Here is an 18,001-nt window from a genome sequence, read left to right as displayed (position 1 = left end):
GCTGCCTACACCGTTTTACTTAAGTTTCTCTATAAAATCCACATAAATAAATAAATATTTGGCCCTTTAAGGGGAAGTCAGTCTTGTGTAAGCTCTGAATTAACTGTACACTAAGCCTCATAAAAAGCTTCATCTAACAAAGTATTGTATCTCAGTAGTTTATTTGTATCTTTTTAAAGTTTTAGCAATAAAGTATGAATTCAGATATCATAAAATAACATTTTAATATTCCAGAGAATAAGAATTGAATTACTAAAATTCAAAAGTTTTTACTGTACCAAGAGCTCTGTTATGGAATTGTTTTAAAAAGTACTGTATCAATAGCTGCAGCTTATAACGCAGCCAGCAAACTTACATTTGAAGCCTAAGTAATATAAAGAATTTTCTTCAAAATAAATATAACTTCCTACATGGAGGAATGTGTATATTTTTAATAAAACTATTCAGTCAAATGATATCCAGGCTTTTAATACTTTCATAGAGCCCTAGAAGACATGGGTGACACTGGAAAAGTGATGTTATTTGCTCTAAATGGAACTCACAGAATTAGGAAAATAAATGTTATCCATCAATGGGTAAAAATATACAAGACAGATTTTGGCTCCGTAACGAAAGAATATCCTGATAGTTAGATATCTGAAGATAGAATACAGTACCTTGGGAAAAAGAAAAAGTAGGCAAGGAAATGGAAGGAAGATGGAGCTTGAGTAGATGAAACTGTCAAAAGTATCCAGGATAGCCAGAAGGAAATACCTGAAATGGCTGAACTGTAGTCCAGTAGCTTTGATCTTTGATAATGACTGTATAACTATATTGCTTTCATCTTGTGACCTTGTGATTGTAAAAACCTTGTGACCAACATCCCCTTTATCCAGTGTATGAATAGATGAGTAATGGAATAAAGACAAGTATGAAAATAATAATAATAATAATAGGTCAGAAATATGGGGAAAAAATACCCCTTCATAAATTATGGACAATAGTCATAGTACTACTTTAATAATCTTTCATTCAATTGTAACAAAAGTAACTACTATTAAAAAATAGTAGAATTACCAAAAAAAAATGTTAACATCAACTGTAACAAATTTTCCACACCAATGCAAGTGATGGTGGTGGGGTGGTATATGGGAATCCTGTATTTTATGCATGATTGTGCTGTAAACCCATAAGTTCTCCAATAAAACAAAAATTTTTAAGGAAAAGTATCCAGGGCAAAATTTAATGGCTTTTCAGAAAGCAGATGCCTAAGATTTAATTTTAGGTGTGGCCTATAACGTCACCCCCTCCATTGCCCCAAACCTTCAATAAAGCCTGTAATGCACAGAACTTTGGTGAGGGAGGGGTCTGAGTGGTGTCCAGAAGGGAATATGGTGCAAGTGAAGGATCACAGCTGGGAAAAGCAGAATGCAGAGTACAGATAGAGATTCAGAACCAGTGGAAACTAAAAAAAAGTTCAAGTTCCTCAAGACTCACAAGAGATTTTAAGAGTTAAACATTAATTGGGGGATTTAGGGTGAATTTTCTTTGAATTTCAGATGACAATATGAGCCCAGGATACAACTGAGTTATCTTTCCTTTATCCATAATTTACTGAGCACCTACTATGTGCCAACCACTACTCTAGGCTTTGTATATAAGGCACAGCAAGTGGAGTGATGTGTCCAGAACAGACTTAGTGAGGGGGGATACTGGGAGATGAGGACAGAGAACTGACAGGGGCAGACCATAGAGCCTGGTAGGTCACTCAAGGGGCTTAGCTGATACTCTGAGTGAGACAGAAAGCCACTGCAGAGTTTTGAGCAGAGGGGAACAGAATCCGATTTACATTTTAACAGATTTCTCTGCAAGGTATTTGTAATGGTGTGAAACTGTTGTATACCCCAGGAAAGACTATGTTCTTTTAATCCACTCTTGTGGGTGTAGACTTATTGTGGGTGGGATCTTTTGACTAGATTGCTTCCATGGAGATGTGACCCACCCAATTGTGGGTGGCACCTTTTGATGTGATTACTTCCAGGGAGATATGACCCTGCCCATTCAAGGTGGGTCTTAATTAGTTTACTGGCATCCTCCAGGAGAGGATAAAAGGCAGAGACATTTTGAAGACAGCTCAGAGATACTTACAGAGAAAATGCCCAGAGACATTATGGAGACAGCCATTGAAACCAGAGCCAACACAGACCCAGATGTTTGAAGATGATAAGCTAAGAGATGAAGCCCAGAGTTTGCCATGGAGAAGCTAAGTGAGAACCCACAGAGGCTTAAAGAGAAAGCCACTAGAATCAGAAGCTAAAAGCAATGTAACCCGGGAACAAAGGACCAGCAGATGCCAGCCATGTTCCTTTACAACTGACAGCTGTTTCAGATGCCATTGGCTCTTTCCTCACAGAAGGTATCTACCTCTTGATGCCTTGGGACATTTTCATGGCCTTAGGACTGTAAATTTGTGAACTAATAACCCCCCATTGTAAAAGCCAGTCCATTTCTGATATTTTACATTTCGGCAGCTTGAACAAACCAGAACAGTGTTAAAAACCATCTAAAGAAAGGAAGGGAGGAAAGAGGAGACCAGTTTGAAGGTCAAAAGAGTCATTCAGGAGCAAGATGGTGGTAGAGTCCTGGATGTTAACAGAGGAGTTAGTGAGAAGGATTTGCTGACAAATTGGATGAGGGGGTGCAAAAGAATTTGCAATTCTCTCATTTGGAGGAAAACTGTCTTTACTTATAAACAGTGTGTATAAATTGAAAGTTTCTTAGACTATGATTAAGGTTGCTTTGAAAATTTGAACATAAGTTTTGATCCTGCATTAATCCTGCAGTGGAGAATGACAAAGAGAGAGGACAGCATTGGGAACAGGTTGTTAAAGCAGTTTGGGCCACGCAGAGCCAACCAAGACATACTAATCTCTGGGTCTGGTTTCCAATTTGTAAACTTATACTTAAAATTCATAAACTTAAAGTATCACAGGATTAATGTGAGGAAGAGTAATCAATTTCCAAAGAAAAGCATTTAAAGAAAGTATTTAGATTCCCAATGTTGGGGTACATTTTTACTAAGCAATAAAAGTAAGATGTGATCAGAGAAAACAAATTGTGACCACTTGCTAGTTTCAATCTGACAACTACTGGTACTTGCTTTCTTTTCAAGAAATATAGCCGTAATCAAATCCAATAAAAGTCATTACTACATCCAACAGCAACAAGATCATTGTCCCCAGAATCATATGCTTGCTCCCCTCCTTCAAGAGGAGGGGCAGAGGCTCCCAAATAACACACAAAGTTCAGCCAGTCTGTCCTCTCCAGCCCAACTTCATCACTCTATGCTAACAATAGGACTGACCTGTGTTAAACCATATTATTGTTCTTGTTGTTTCTGTCATTCAAATTACTGTATTTCCTTTGCAACTGTTGCACAAAATGATTATATTTCTTTTCAGCAGCTCTTAAGTTTTCTTGGCTCATAGACCTATTGGGAAGTCTATGGACCTGTCTCAGAAACATGTTTCAAAGTGCATTAACATGAAATGCATAAGATTAGAGAGGAAATGGTTTATATTAGAATGCAGTTCTGTCCTCACACCCCTTGGTGGTTCAAGGACAAAGGAATAGTTCACAATGATTTCTTTTTAGTAAGCTTGGAAACTTATTTCAAATGACATATTTTAGCTCTTGGTTTTTATGCCAAGTAATCTTGCCTAAAGTAAGATTGTTCATCAGAGACTTTAAATAAATTGAGAATTAACACACACAAAGTGTGTGGGGCATAAAAAGGGAGCAGTTAAATTTTCCAATGACTGCCTCTCTAACAGCCCCAAACCACAGACAGTCCCCCCCTCAGCCACAAGTCCAACACACCTACCATGAGTTTAGTACAAGATACACTCATGCCCATAGCCACATCATCATTCTTGACTACTTATTTCTGGCCACACTTTCATGCCCACATAGTTAATACAATTCAGAATAGCAAAAGCATGACTGAGAGAATAGCAAGGAACCTCTGAAGTAAGTGTCTTTACTATTCACCAGGGTCCTGCACTTCACAGATTTTACAGGCTTGAATATAAAATGGGCCTGGTACATCGTAGTGGTACTATAATTATTTTTGAAGGATGAATGAATGGATAATACAGCATTTTACATCATAGAAAAGGTTCACACATTTCACTTTAATGTGCAAAAAAATGTGCCCTCTATCAAACTGATTCAAAAGAACTTCTGTTATAGTTGCTGGTACCAAAAGAAAAAAAAAAAAATAGATAGATAGGTAGGTAGATAGATATAGATAGATGATAGATAGATAGATAGATAGATAGATAGATAGATAGATAGATAGAATCACTACTTGAGCCATGTTCCAGTTCTCACTAATTATTTTTTAAAGAACATGACAGAAAGCCTCTGTCTGCAGCTTTCAAGACAAAAGAAGATTCACATCCCTGGTTGATACCACAGGGTCTAATAAAATACAAGAAGATTTCAGGTCTCTAAGATTGGTATGTTTGGAAAGTTTAAATTTCCTTCATCTTTGTGGTCTGTCAGATATAAGCAGAAAAAAGGAAGGGAACCACCTCTGGTAGAAGAATTAAAATACAACAGAAATTAGGTGTCTCCTCTACAGGGATCATTACCTGTGTGATTAAAAGGAGAAATAAGAACTATCCTTCTTTTATGCAAATTATGGAAATAAAGGATGAATTATTTTCCATGGATGACCCAAGCTGAACCCATACTCCTATACCTATAATCACTGACCCTGCTAATTAGTGTGCTACTGTCCTAGAATCACCTAGGAATTTTGCTATTTTATAGTATTCTTTTTGAAAAAATGTGAAACTATAATTTAACTCTTGCGATGGTTTTAATACGGCCTTTGACTAGAGGTAGGAAGATGGTCCAAATTTTAGACTCTGTATTGATTACTATATTCCCTCCCAATATGAGTCTATGCCTCTCTGCTTTGTTTTCAAATAAAATACAACTGATTACCATCAGCTAAATTTTATCACTAGTCTGTCCCTGAAATAGAAAAAATATTTTTTAAAAATCATTATAAATTACAGGTAGAATTAAGTTGGGAATTATTTTCTATTAATACACTGAAATTGGTAATGCTAAATATCAATTTGCCCCTTCCAAAATGTACTGATTAATACATATTAATAACAGTCTACTTTTTGGTTTGGATGCTTTTGGCTATGAATAGTAGAAAATCCGACTCAGATTGGCTTTTTTGTTTTTAACAAGATCGGATGAAGCTGACCTGTAGTGACTCCATGATAGTGTCAAGAACCCAGACTCTACCATCTAGCTTTCATTCTCAGTCTTTGCTTCTCATACTCTGTTTTGCCATGGCCAGTTGACTGCTGCAGCACCAGACCTCAAGACCTCACCAAAAATAACTTTTCCTTCTACTCCTCTGTCTTTTCAATATGGCAAATCTCTCCTTCAAAGCCCCAGTGGCCTTCCTTCCCCTTTCATATCATTGGCCAGAACTGGGTTTCATGCCCCAATCACTGGTGACAGAATGGGATTAGCATGAAGCCATTAAACCAATCATGACTAATCACCTGGCACTGGGCACACTGTCACTCAAAGCACCTCAGGATTCTATTGGCAAGGAAAGAGTAAGGAAAACCAACAGTGTCTGCCACACATAACATGTGCTACATATATGTACATATTTTTTAAATATTTAAAAGTAACCCATGGTGCATATATTTATAGTTCATAAATGAAGAAACTTAGACTTCAAAATATCCAGTGATTTGCCAAGGCCACACTGCTCATGAACAGCCAAGTCTGAACTGAGCCCTGACTGCCTCTAAAGCCTCTTTCTTATCCATGTAATTTCTGATACCACCACACTAAGAAGAAAATAATGGGCCAGGTGACTGTTTATTTGCTAGAGCTGCTGTTATGCAAAATACCAGAAATGGGTTGGCTTTTATAAAGGGTGTTTATTTGGCTAAAAATTTACAGTTCTACAGTCATAAAAGAGTCCAACTAAGGCATCAACAAGAAGAACCTTCACTGAAGAATGGCCGATGACACCCAGAAATCCTGTTAGCTGGGAAAGCACGTGGCTGGTGTCTGCTCCTGGGATTTGGTTTCAAAATGGCTTTTTCCAAAATGTTTCTGGGCTTGTCCCCCTTAGCTTCTCTGGGCTAGCATCTCCAAAGCAGTCACTCCCAAGCATCTCTCCAAAAGTCTCTTTCAGCTGCAGCACTGAGCTCCTTCTGTCTGTGAGCTCTTACAGAATTCCAGTGATTTAATTAAGACCCACAGTGAATGCGCAGGGTAACACCTCCATGGAAATAATCTAATCAAAGGTATTACCCACAGTTGGGTGAGACACATCTTCATGGAAACATTCAATCAAGAGGTCACATCCTAATCAGAAAGATTAATCTGCCCCCACAAGATTGCATTAAAGAATATGGCTTTTTCTGGGGGACCTAATGTATGCAAACTGGCACAGGGACCTAAGCATGAAAGTCAGTGATTTCAGGCTGTGTGTGCCAAAATACAGAAAGAATTTCTTGGACGAAGATGCTTATGTGTATCTTCAATAAATCCTCCAAAAACTTCTGTTTTGGTCCTTCTAAAGAAAAACTCTCTCTGAAGTTGAAATGACAGGAACCATAAGTTTTTCAGAGCAGAAAAAATATTATCCATTCTAGTCTCTCCATAAACTTGTGTCACGTGCCTTGAGACCAGAACAGGTCATATGTCAGAGGTGGCATCTTTTTTGATGATTTGAGAGACTCATAATTGTTTATTGACTTATTCCCAGAGTCACTTCACTTCTGCTTTAGGAAAAAACTATTTTTCTGTAATTTAGTGGTAAATGATTTTTTAATAATGAGAACTTGGAGGAAGGAAAAAGGAAGTTAGATGAAGCGAAGCAAATAATTGAAGATGTTCTTAAAGTAAGTCATTTTTCTACAGAAATAGAACCTACTGAATTCCGTGTCTTTTTTTTTTCCTTGGGTGGAAAATAAATAACCAAAAAAATATCAAGACTCTGTGTTGTCTTAAGATATTGATGCTTGGGTATTAAGTGGCAGAGCAGCTGCTACTCTCATAAAATTAGACAGTAGCAAAATTTAATGTTCCCAACAAGCTACTAATTATTTTTTCTGTTGATATATTCTTACTAAAATTTCCTATCCTTTGCCTTATCTTCTGTCTGCAGTCTTCCATCATTGAAGTTCTTAAAGTATTGTTTTAGGGTAAATGTTTACTTTAAGAATATTTTAATCCCCAATGCATTTAATGAAACTATAATTATATTGATAAGTGAGTAGAAGCAAAAAAGAAAGAGCACTCTGGGACCATTTTCCCAGCATTGTTTTTAGCCTGTTAATTGATTTTAGGTTTAGTGATAGCTCTTTCTCTATCTCATTTTTTTTTCCTTTTCATAATATGAGACTTTACAAACTCTTCTGAGAAAACAGTGTATTTTGATATTGGTGGCTTATAAGGTTAGCAAATGAAATGTGTTACATATATTTCATTTAAAACAGCCACATGGTTGACCTGTCCAGATGCCCTCAGCTCTAACTTTGCCTGCAAAAAATATAAAAACAGCTCCAAGAGGTAGAGCTAACAACATGGTAGGCTCCAAGTGAAGCCATTTGTGGAAACACACACACACACACACACACACACACACACACAATCTGCAATGGGAAATTAGGCAAAATATAAATTCAGTTCTTCTGTAATTTCTGTGCTCCATGTTTTTTCCAATAATGGAAACATTTTGGGCTCAGCTTTTCAAGTTTGATGTAACAACTAAGGAAATTTTTCAGTTCTTTCCAATTCTAAATATTTATTTGCATACATTAGCTTAGAAATGTGTTTCAAATGCTTTACATAGCACTGGTCATCAATCATGGGTAGGTGTGGGAACAAAAATAAAGATCAGTGCTCTGAGCATTTAAAACATCCCTTTGAACATTTACAGTAAGCACATAGTTCTACTTGGTATATATGAATGCCTTACCTTTCAGAGCTTGATAGTTTACAAAGGACACTATATTACATGTTACCTCATTTGTTACAATATAACCTTTCCCCCTCCTCTGCCCTCAACCTTGAAATGGTTAAGCAGGTAATTTCTCCTATTCTTCGGATGAAGGCGAGGTTCTGAGATAAAGAGTAATATCCCACAGCTTGTGGCAAGCCCAGAATAGGTGATCTCAGACTTAAAGTTAGACATCATTGCCATTGTACATGGTTTAGGGTTAGAAAAATGACTGGCAATGCCTTAACAGAAATACAGATGTAAAAATCGAATAACTTCATTCTGATTTCTTTACACACAGATCTGCAAATGTTGCTTTAGGCAGAAGCTTTCTTTACTACAGGCAGAGTAGAAATGCTGAATCCTGCTGAAGGCAGTGTTTAGAGAACTTCTCCATTCAGAACCAATCTTTCTCTTTAATGGCACTGTTCTCACACTTAATGATTTATTTATTTCCATTTTTAATATCTTAACACCATTCATCAAAAACCTATTTATATTTTCTATGTCTAGAAATGCAAAATGAAACACATAACAATGTTAACTTTGCCAAATTTATATCACTGCTGATCAAATGTTAGCTGGTTTAAATGTAAAACATGCAAGTGATGTCATCATCATGGTGATGTAAAACATCCCCTGTAAAACTATCCCAGGATGAACTCCACTTGCTTAGAACTCTGGAGGCAATAGAGACTGGAGTGGACTCCACAAACACTGAATCAAACAAACAGAAAAATCTCAGGCAGGAGAATTCCACCCTAGATGTCAGCCCACCCTGTTCCCCTACCATCACTCAGTCCCACCAGCTTGGGAGTCACACAGAGGCAGCATAGCCTGGCTCCCTCCCACTGAGGACTGAGATGGTAGAGCAACTCACAGCAGCAAGTTAGAATGCTACACATATCCAGGCACAGGGACATAAGTCCACAGAGACCCAAGGCAGAACATAAGCCACTATAGACTGCTGCACACAAAAGGGCCCCCAGGGAAAGAAGAGAGAGAGAGAGAGAGAGAGAGAGAGAGAGAGATCATGGTAGAAAAGATGGTAAGAACTTTTGTACATCACTCAATCCAGTTTCAGTTGGCTGGACACCTAAAGGCAAAAGGGAGTTTTCTGAAGTGACCCATGTTTCTGGATTAACCCTAACTGACACCTCAGGGCAGGATACCCCATAGGTGAAGAAACAGGAGATAGAAAATCCTCACAGAAAGGGGGAAGGGGTTAAAATGAACTATTGTAAGATAGGACTGGTCTGAGAACTGGAAAGTGAAAGAAAGCAGGGCACTGAGTGAGGGAAATAATTTAAACAAATCATAGGAGCTGGGGAGAAAAGTCTACACAAAAACAAATAGGACAGATCAAGATCCCCAGAGAAAGAACAAAAGAAGGTGAAAAATTGCAAAAAAAAAAATAAAATAAAATAAAATAAAATAAAATGCAAGCTTAAAATTTGCACCATATATCCAGGGCAAGAATCAAACAGAGAAGAGTTGAGACAATTTGAACAGTTAAATATGGACTATTCCAAAGGTCTAGAATAAGTCAGATCAAGCATCAAAGAATAACACTAACACAAAGCCAATCAACAATTAAACCCTAGACAAGAGGGAGAAACAGACCTTCAAAGTTAATTCATCAAGATAATCAGATGCCTAGACATCAGCAAAAACTTACAAGTCATAGTAAGACACAAGAAGATATAGTACAGCCACAGGAACAAACTAAAACTTCAGAGGGACTCTGAAGGTGAAACAACCAATCTAAGATGCTCAAACAAATCTCCTAAATCAATTCAAGGAGATGAAGGAAAGTATGCATAAAGAGATAAAGGGTATTAAGAAGACAATGTGTAAGCATAAAGAATTTGAAAGTATAAAAAGAAACATAAATTATGGGGATGAGAGGCACAATCATAGAGAGTAAAAATACACTGGAGGCATACAACAACAGATGTGAACAGAGAAAAGAATCAGTGAACTAGAAGATAGGACAATTGAAATAATCCAGTCAGAAGAACAGATAGAGAAAGGAACAGAAAAAGTTGAGCAGTGTCTCAGGAATTTGAGTAACAGCATGAAGTGAACAAATATTTGCATCATGGGTGTCCCAGAAGGAGAAGAGAAGGGAAAAGGGGCAGAAAGAATATTTGAGGAAATAATGATTGAAAGCTTCTCAACTCTTATAATGACATAAATATACATGTTGAAAGAGTGCAACATACTCCAAGCAGAATAAATCCTAATGTGTCTTTTCTGTGACACATATTAATCAGAATGTTAGATGCCAAGAATAAAGAGAGAATTCTGAAAGCAGCAAGAGAAAAGTGATTCATCACATACAAGGGATCCTTAAGAAGACTGCTAATTTCTCACCAGAAACCATGGAGGTAAGAAGGCAGTGGTATAATATATTTAAGGTACTGGAAAGGAAAATCTGTCAGCCCAAAATTCTTTATCCAGCCAAAGTGTCCTTCAAAAACGAGGGAGAGTTTAAAATATTCATGGATAGAGAAACTGAGAGAGTTTGTCAATAAGAGACCCACTCTACAAGAATTACTATAGGGAGTTCTTTAAGTTTAAAGGAAAAGACAGTAGATAGTTGCTTGGGGTAGTGTGAAGAAATGAAGATCACTAATAAGGTAACTAAAAGGGTATGTGCTAAATCCAGTATTACTGTATCCTTAATATTCAACGGTACTCTTTAATTCATATAAGAATCAGAATACAGTTGAACAAGGAAAAGGCATATTTCCTGCTAACAGACATGTGATATATAAAGAGGTAAAAATGGGACAAACACAACATAAAGAGGGGAAACAGAGGGATAAGGGAGCAGAGAACATGTATGTTATTGAAGCCAAGTTCATATCTTTTCAAATTAGTAGGTTATAGAAGTAGATTGTGTAATATAAAGCACAGGGTAACCACAAAGAAAATATTTTAAAAATATACACAAGCAGAAATGAGAAAGGGATCAGAAAGACACATTACAGAAGACCGACTATACAGAAAAGGAGGTTGCAATACAGGAAAAGAGAAACAAAAAAAAGATATGACACATAAAAACCAAAGGGCAAAATGGTTGAAGTAAGTGCTGCCTTTACAGTAATAACACTGAATGTTAATGGATCAAACTCCCCAATCAAACAAAACAGGTTAGCAACATGGACCACCATATATTGTCTACAAAGGTACACTTTAGACCCAAAGATACAAATAGTTTGAAAGTGAAAGGATGGAAAAAGACATTCCGTGCAAATAGTGATCAACAAAGAGCTGAAGTAGCTGTAATAAAATCGGGCAAAACAGACTTTAAGTCAAAGCTGCTGTAAGATACAAAAAAGACACCACATATTAATAAAAGGGTCAATCCAATAAATAACAATCGTAAATATTGTTACGATACAAATCGTAAATTTGTATACAATTGTTACGTATACAAATATACAATGGTTATATATTTATGCACATAACTATGGTGCTCCAAAATACATGAGGCAAACACTGTCAAAATTGAAGGGAGAAATAAATAGACACCTCTACAATAATAGTTGGAGACTTCAATATACTACTCTCAACAACAGATAGAATCTGTAGATGGAAAATCAATAAGGAAATAGAGAATTTGAATAATATGATAAATGAACCAGGCCTAACAGACATATGCAGAACACTGCACCCCAAAACAGCAGGATATACCATCTTCTCTAGAGCACATGGATCATTCTTCAGGCTAGACCATATGCTGGGTCACAAAACAAGTCTCAATAAATTTAGAAAGATTGAAATCATACAAAGTATCTTCTCTGACCACAACGGAATGAAGCTAGAAATTAATAACAAGCTGAGAACTGGAAAACTCCCAAATATATGGAAGTTAAATAACGCTCTCTTTAACAATCACTGGTTCAAAGATGAAATTGCAAGGGAAATCAGTAAATATCTCAAGACCAACATAATCAAGAGCACAACATATAAAAACTTATGGGATACAACGAAAGCAGTACTGACAGGAAATTTATAGCCCTAAACATTTAAATAAAATAGAAAGCTAAAATCAAGACCTAACCGCACCCCTGGAGGAACTAGAAAAAGAACAGTAAACATAGACCAAAGCAAACAGAAGCAAAGAAATAACAAAGACTAGAGCAGAAGTAAATGAAATTGAGAATAAAAAACAATAGAAAGAATTAACAAAACCAAAAGTTGGTTCTTTGAAAAGAACAATAAAATCAACAAACTCCTAGCCAGACAAAGAAAAAAAGGGTGAAAATGCAAATAAATAAAATCAGAAATGAGAGGAGGGACATTACTAATATCCCCAAAGAAATAAAAAGAATTGTAAGAGGATACTAAGAACAATTGTGTGCTAACAAATCACACAACCTAGATGAAATGACAAATTCCTAGAAACACAAGAACCTACACTGACTCTAAAAGAAATATGAGACCTCAACAGACCAATTACAAATAAAGAGATTGAATCAGTCTTCAAAAATCTCCCAACAAAAAAAGCCCAGGACCAAACCAGACGGCTTCACAGGTGAATCCTACCAATCATTCCAGAAAGAATTAATAGCAATCCTGCTAAAACTCTTCCAAAAATTGAAGAGCAGGGAACACTACCTAACATTCATGAGGCCAACATCACACTAATACTGAAGCTAGACAAAGAATACTACAGGAAAAGAAAATTACAGACCAATTTCTCCAATGAATATAGATGCAAACACCCGCAACAAAATACTTGCAAATTGTGTCCAAAAGCACATCAGAAGAATTGTACACCATGATCAAGTGTGTGTATCCCCAGTATGCAAGGGTGGTTCAATATAAGAAAATCTATTAATGTAATATATCATATTAACAAAATGAAGGAAATAAACACATGATCTTGTCAATTGATGCAGAGAAGGCATTTGGCACAATTCAGCATACTTTCCAGAGAAAACTCTTAGAAAAATAAGAAAAGAAGGAAACTTCCTCAACATGATAAAGGGAATATATGAAAAACCCACAGCTAACATCATACTCATGGATGAGCCTTGAGGAGTTATGTTGAGTGAAATAAGCCAGGCACAAAAGGACAAATATTGTAAGATCTAACTGATATGAACTAATTATAATAAGCAAACTCATAGAGTTAGAACCTAGACTATAGGTTACACAGGTATAGATTTGGATAGATAATGATGGTCTGATGCTTAATTAATACAGAATTTCTATTCAGGTTTATCATAAAGGTTTGGAAAAGGATGGTGGTAATGGTAGTACATTATTGTGAATGTTATTAACAGCACTGAACTATGTAAGTGAATGTGGTTGAAAGGGAAAGTTTTGGGTCATGTATTTTACTAGAATGAAAATTAGAAGATAAAACATGGGACTGTATAACACAGTGAACTCTGATGTGAATATTGTGGTGCAAACATAAGGATGTTCTTTAATGAATTATAACAAATGTATGACACTAATACAAGGTATTAATAGTAGGATGATATATGGGAAAAAAATGCAGCTAATGTAAACTATGGACTATAGTTACTAGCACTATTTTAATATTTTTTTCATCAATTGTAGCAAAGGTACACTAATGCAAAGTGTCAACAATGGGGGGCAGTATATGGGTATATTTTTTACATGACTTTTCTCTAAACTTCCAACTTCTCTAATTAATAATAATAATAATAATTTTTGTAAAAACATTATGCTAAATAAGATAAACCAGACACAAAGTACTACCTATTGTATGATTCCATTTATATAAAATGCAAATATAAATAAATCTATAGAGACAAATAGATTCGTGGTTATGTAGGCCTGGGAGGATAGATGGATTGAGCAGTGACTGCTGAGGGGTATGGGGTTTCTCCTTTTGAAGTAATGAAAATGTTCTAAAATTGACTGTAGGGACAAACAAACAACTCTGTGAATATTGTAAAAGTCATTGATTGTACACTTTTGATGGATTGTATGGTATGTGAATATATCTCAATAAAACTTCTTTTAAAAAATGGTAGAGCATACAAATTATCCACAATGTGGAAAGCATGAATTTTGCTTTTCATAATTTTTTAACTATAAGAAATTCATTTTGCCTTTTTCATAATTCAACTATGAATTAATATATACAAACTTGTACATATGTAGTTTTATATATTAAAAAGTTAGCTAGTATTTGCCATAGCTTATGATAGTTGCTAATGTAGCATGTTGACTTTGTTTTAAAAACAAGTTATTAGAAAATATCTTGCAGTTCCTCAAAATGCTCAACATAGAGTTCCATATGACCCAGAAATTATACTCCTATGTTTATACCCAAGAGAAATTAAAACATATTTGTACAAATGTTCATGGCAGTATTACTCATAATGGCTAAAAAGGGGAAAGAACCCAAATCTCCATCAACTGATAAACGGATAAACAAAATATGATATATCCACATAATGGAGTATTTTTCAACAGTAAAAAAGGATGAAGTACTAACACATCTACAACATGGATGAACCTTGAAAGCATGCTGGGTGAAAGAAGCCAGACACAGAAGATCACACACACATTGTATGATTCCATTTATGTGAAATGTCCAGAATGGGCAAATCCATAGACACAGAAAGCAGGTTGGTGGTTTCCAAAGGCTGCAGGCAGGGTGAAATTGGGATTCACTGCAAGTGGGTACACAGTTTATTTTGGGTGTTGAAAATGTTCCACAATTAGATTTTGGTGATAGGTGCACAACTCTATACATATACTAAAAACTACTGAACTGTGCACTTTAAATGGATGAACTTATGGTGTGTGAAATATATCTCAAATCTTTAAAAAAAAAAAATCTTGTGACAAGTTTCGTTACTTTTCTTCAAAATCAATTTAGATTCAAAAGACCTGGGTTCGGGTCCTGTTTGTTTACTAATCAGTTGTCTCACCCAGGCAATCAGTTCATCTCTGCTGTTCTGTTTTCTCCTTTTATGCCAAGCAGGATTTCGACTACCTGATTTAAGATGATTCTAGGATTCTGTTGATCTTTACTTTCCTAGGGCAGAATATGAAAAATACTTTGTAATTCACACAGATCAGGAAAGTATACCTTGCATTGCCCTGGCTTTCTTACACTGGGAGCCTCAGACATTTTGAGATGAAGGTATATTATCACTAGGGCAAAATTCCAGCTGAGAAAAATCTGAGCGCACATTAATCTGTTATGTGTAAGAGAGTCTGGATGTGAGTGTACCAACTGATTGCAAGACATTCAAAAGTGTCACTTTTTTTAAAATATTTACTTTAATATATACCTGATTACTCCTTACCACAATGTCTTTGGATGTATGGAACTTATAGACTTGCAGAACTTGAATTAGAAGTATTTTGTCCTGTTTTACTTTCATGTGTTCCTCCAGATTATGGAGTCTATACGATTGTGGCCTCCCAGGGCTCGGACCCCTCTCCTAAATAGGAATGAAATCCCAAGCACGTACGGAGCCTGCTTAAGCAGGACAAAGATAAAGAAAGAAAACAACCTCCCCAGAGGGAATAGAATATAATCACGGATGTAAAATGGCACTGATGGTATCTTAATCTTAAACATTAATCTTAGTAAAACATCGGGTTTTAGGCCCCTTTAATGATAATACTAGAGGTCTGATGTCCTCATACTATATGGAATGTCTTTGTTCTAAAATCATATACATATTGCCATTTGCACCCCTGTCCCTTCGCGGCACACTATCTCTCTGGACCACCACCACCGGAGACTCACTCCTGTCATAAATCATAATAAATTTATATCGGCTTCTGTGCCTGGTGTATTTTCCAGTCTCATGGCAGCACCAGCTCGTACTCTGCAGTAACTCAGTCTGGGCCCCAACAACAGTTTTTTGATATTTGCATGTATAAAACTCACTGTCAAATAGAGAGTTAATATTTCATTTGAGATGTCAATGACTTATTCCAATTTTTTAAACGATGAAAAGGAAACATTTCTCTTTAGTTGTGCAAAACTTAGCTTTTTAGCTTATTATAAATTAGCAATTTCTTAGGTTTTCTATCCCCACTACCCTTCTTCCAAAGCAAAGCAAAGTCTAGAAACCAAACAAAAACAGAAAGGACTTGTTATTTGATTAACTTTCTAGCCACCCCATCCCTACCACCACACACATGCACACACACACATACAAACATACCCACACATACATACATGCATGCACACACCTAATTAAAATGGGAAATGGTGTGCGTGTAGCAATATGGAAGTTACATAGATGTATTGATGACACAAATATTTGTAAATGTCCATAGCAGACATTTATCTAAACACATATGAGGCCCCACTCTACAGGTGGAAGAGTCAGATATGTATGCTACGCATACTTTCTTTAATCCTTTACGTGGACTAAATTCATTCACTCTTAAGAGAGAATAAACAACCTGCCTTTTCAATGCTCTGGAATCAGATCACATGTCTCCCTTTCAACTCCTTTTTCTCCAGGTGCTCATGACTCAAGCACAAAGTATGCACTGGGAGCCCCCATTCTATCCCCAAATACTAGGGATGCATGCATCCTGATATATAAAATGTATACATTAATGCCAATCAAGTGGTCTGATTTTCATCCAGTCTAGTGACCATGCTCTAACTCATTGGCATTTACAAGCAGCCACGCCTCTAAAGTAGTGAAGGGATGACTGAGGACTGTCTAATTTTAAAACTTCATTGTCAAGAAGTTCCACAGGTATACCTGATGTAAATCAGGGAACCAGACTGAAAATAAATGGCACACCCTTTCTGCCACATACAGGAAGAATCCTTTCCTCAAGCTGCAGGAATCACCGTTTGCAAAGCTCTTCATGAGAAGCTGGGGAAGCATGTTTGGAAAACAAAGGACTTTTTAATTGCTGCTGACATGAATGAACTCTCTGAAACAACAGCTGTGTCTTGAGATTACATTACAAGGCATGTGATCTGGATGCAAAGCATCCCAATAAAAAGACAAAGCCAAATAAGCCTTTTATTGTTTCTAAAAAAAATTCCCAAGGCTGGGATGCCTAATTTCAATTCCTACAGGATGCAGCAATCATATGTTTACAGAACAAAACTGAGAAACAACCTTTGTATTTGCTGTAGATGATAAAAGGAGAAAACAAAATCCAGGTAGACAATTTTGGTGGGAGTAGGAAATCAACTGGCAAGGTTATTCATGTGCACAGCTTAAAAGTTCGTTAGTGGCAATGACATCTAGCTATTAACACATTGTCCCAGGATATTATTTCCTTTCTGTCTTTCTATTCACAGAATGTCTGCTGCTGGGTATAAATTATGGACAGAAGAACTCATTTGGAGAAATATTGACCCAGTCATACTTCATAGGTTTATTACTACCCTGAGAGAAATGAACCTTGTGAAATTATAACTGCTGAACTACAATCGCAATCCTTTCAAAGACAGACCTCAAGGGGAAAGGAAGAGAAGGTTAAGGGTTGGAGAGAGGAAAGTCAAGACTGCTTAAAGGGAAGAAAATGACTAAAGATATAGGGATTTAGTGAGAAGACCAATGGATCTGACATTGAGGCAACCATTATAATAGTATTTCTATAATTCCATTCATTGAGCAGCTTTATTTTAGATACCTAAGTCTTCAGGAGAGTAAGTGTTTCCACCAAAACTGCATACAAAAATGTGGTGAGAGTGTATTTTCCCACAACTTTCATTAGATTCTTAAAAAGCTCCATAAACTAAAAAGATTAAGAATCACTGTGTGGAGAATTAAAGAAAGCCGCAAAACCTCTGACTGTCCTTCCAAGAAGTGAGAGGACCTATCTCCTCTCCCCTTGTATCTGGGCTGGGTTCTTACTATGCTGACCAATAGCAAGCATCAGAGGTGGTGCAGCTCCAAGTCCAGGCCCAGCCTGTAGGACAAGCAGCCTCTGCCATGGCCTTCTGGAGCCCTGAGCTGCTATCCTGAGAAT

The sequence above is a fragment of the Choloepus didactylus genome, chromosome 3, assembly GCF_015220235.1.
Source record: "Choloepus didactylus isolate mChoDid1 chromosome 3, mChoDid1.pri, whole genome shotgun sequence".
NCBI classification, from domain to species: Eukaryota; Metazoa; Chordata; class Mammalia; order Pilosa; family Megalonychidae; genus Choloepus; species Choloepus didactylus.
This window is presented reverse-complemented; position numbering follows the sequence as displayed.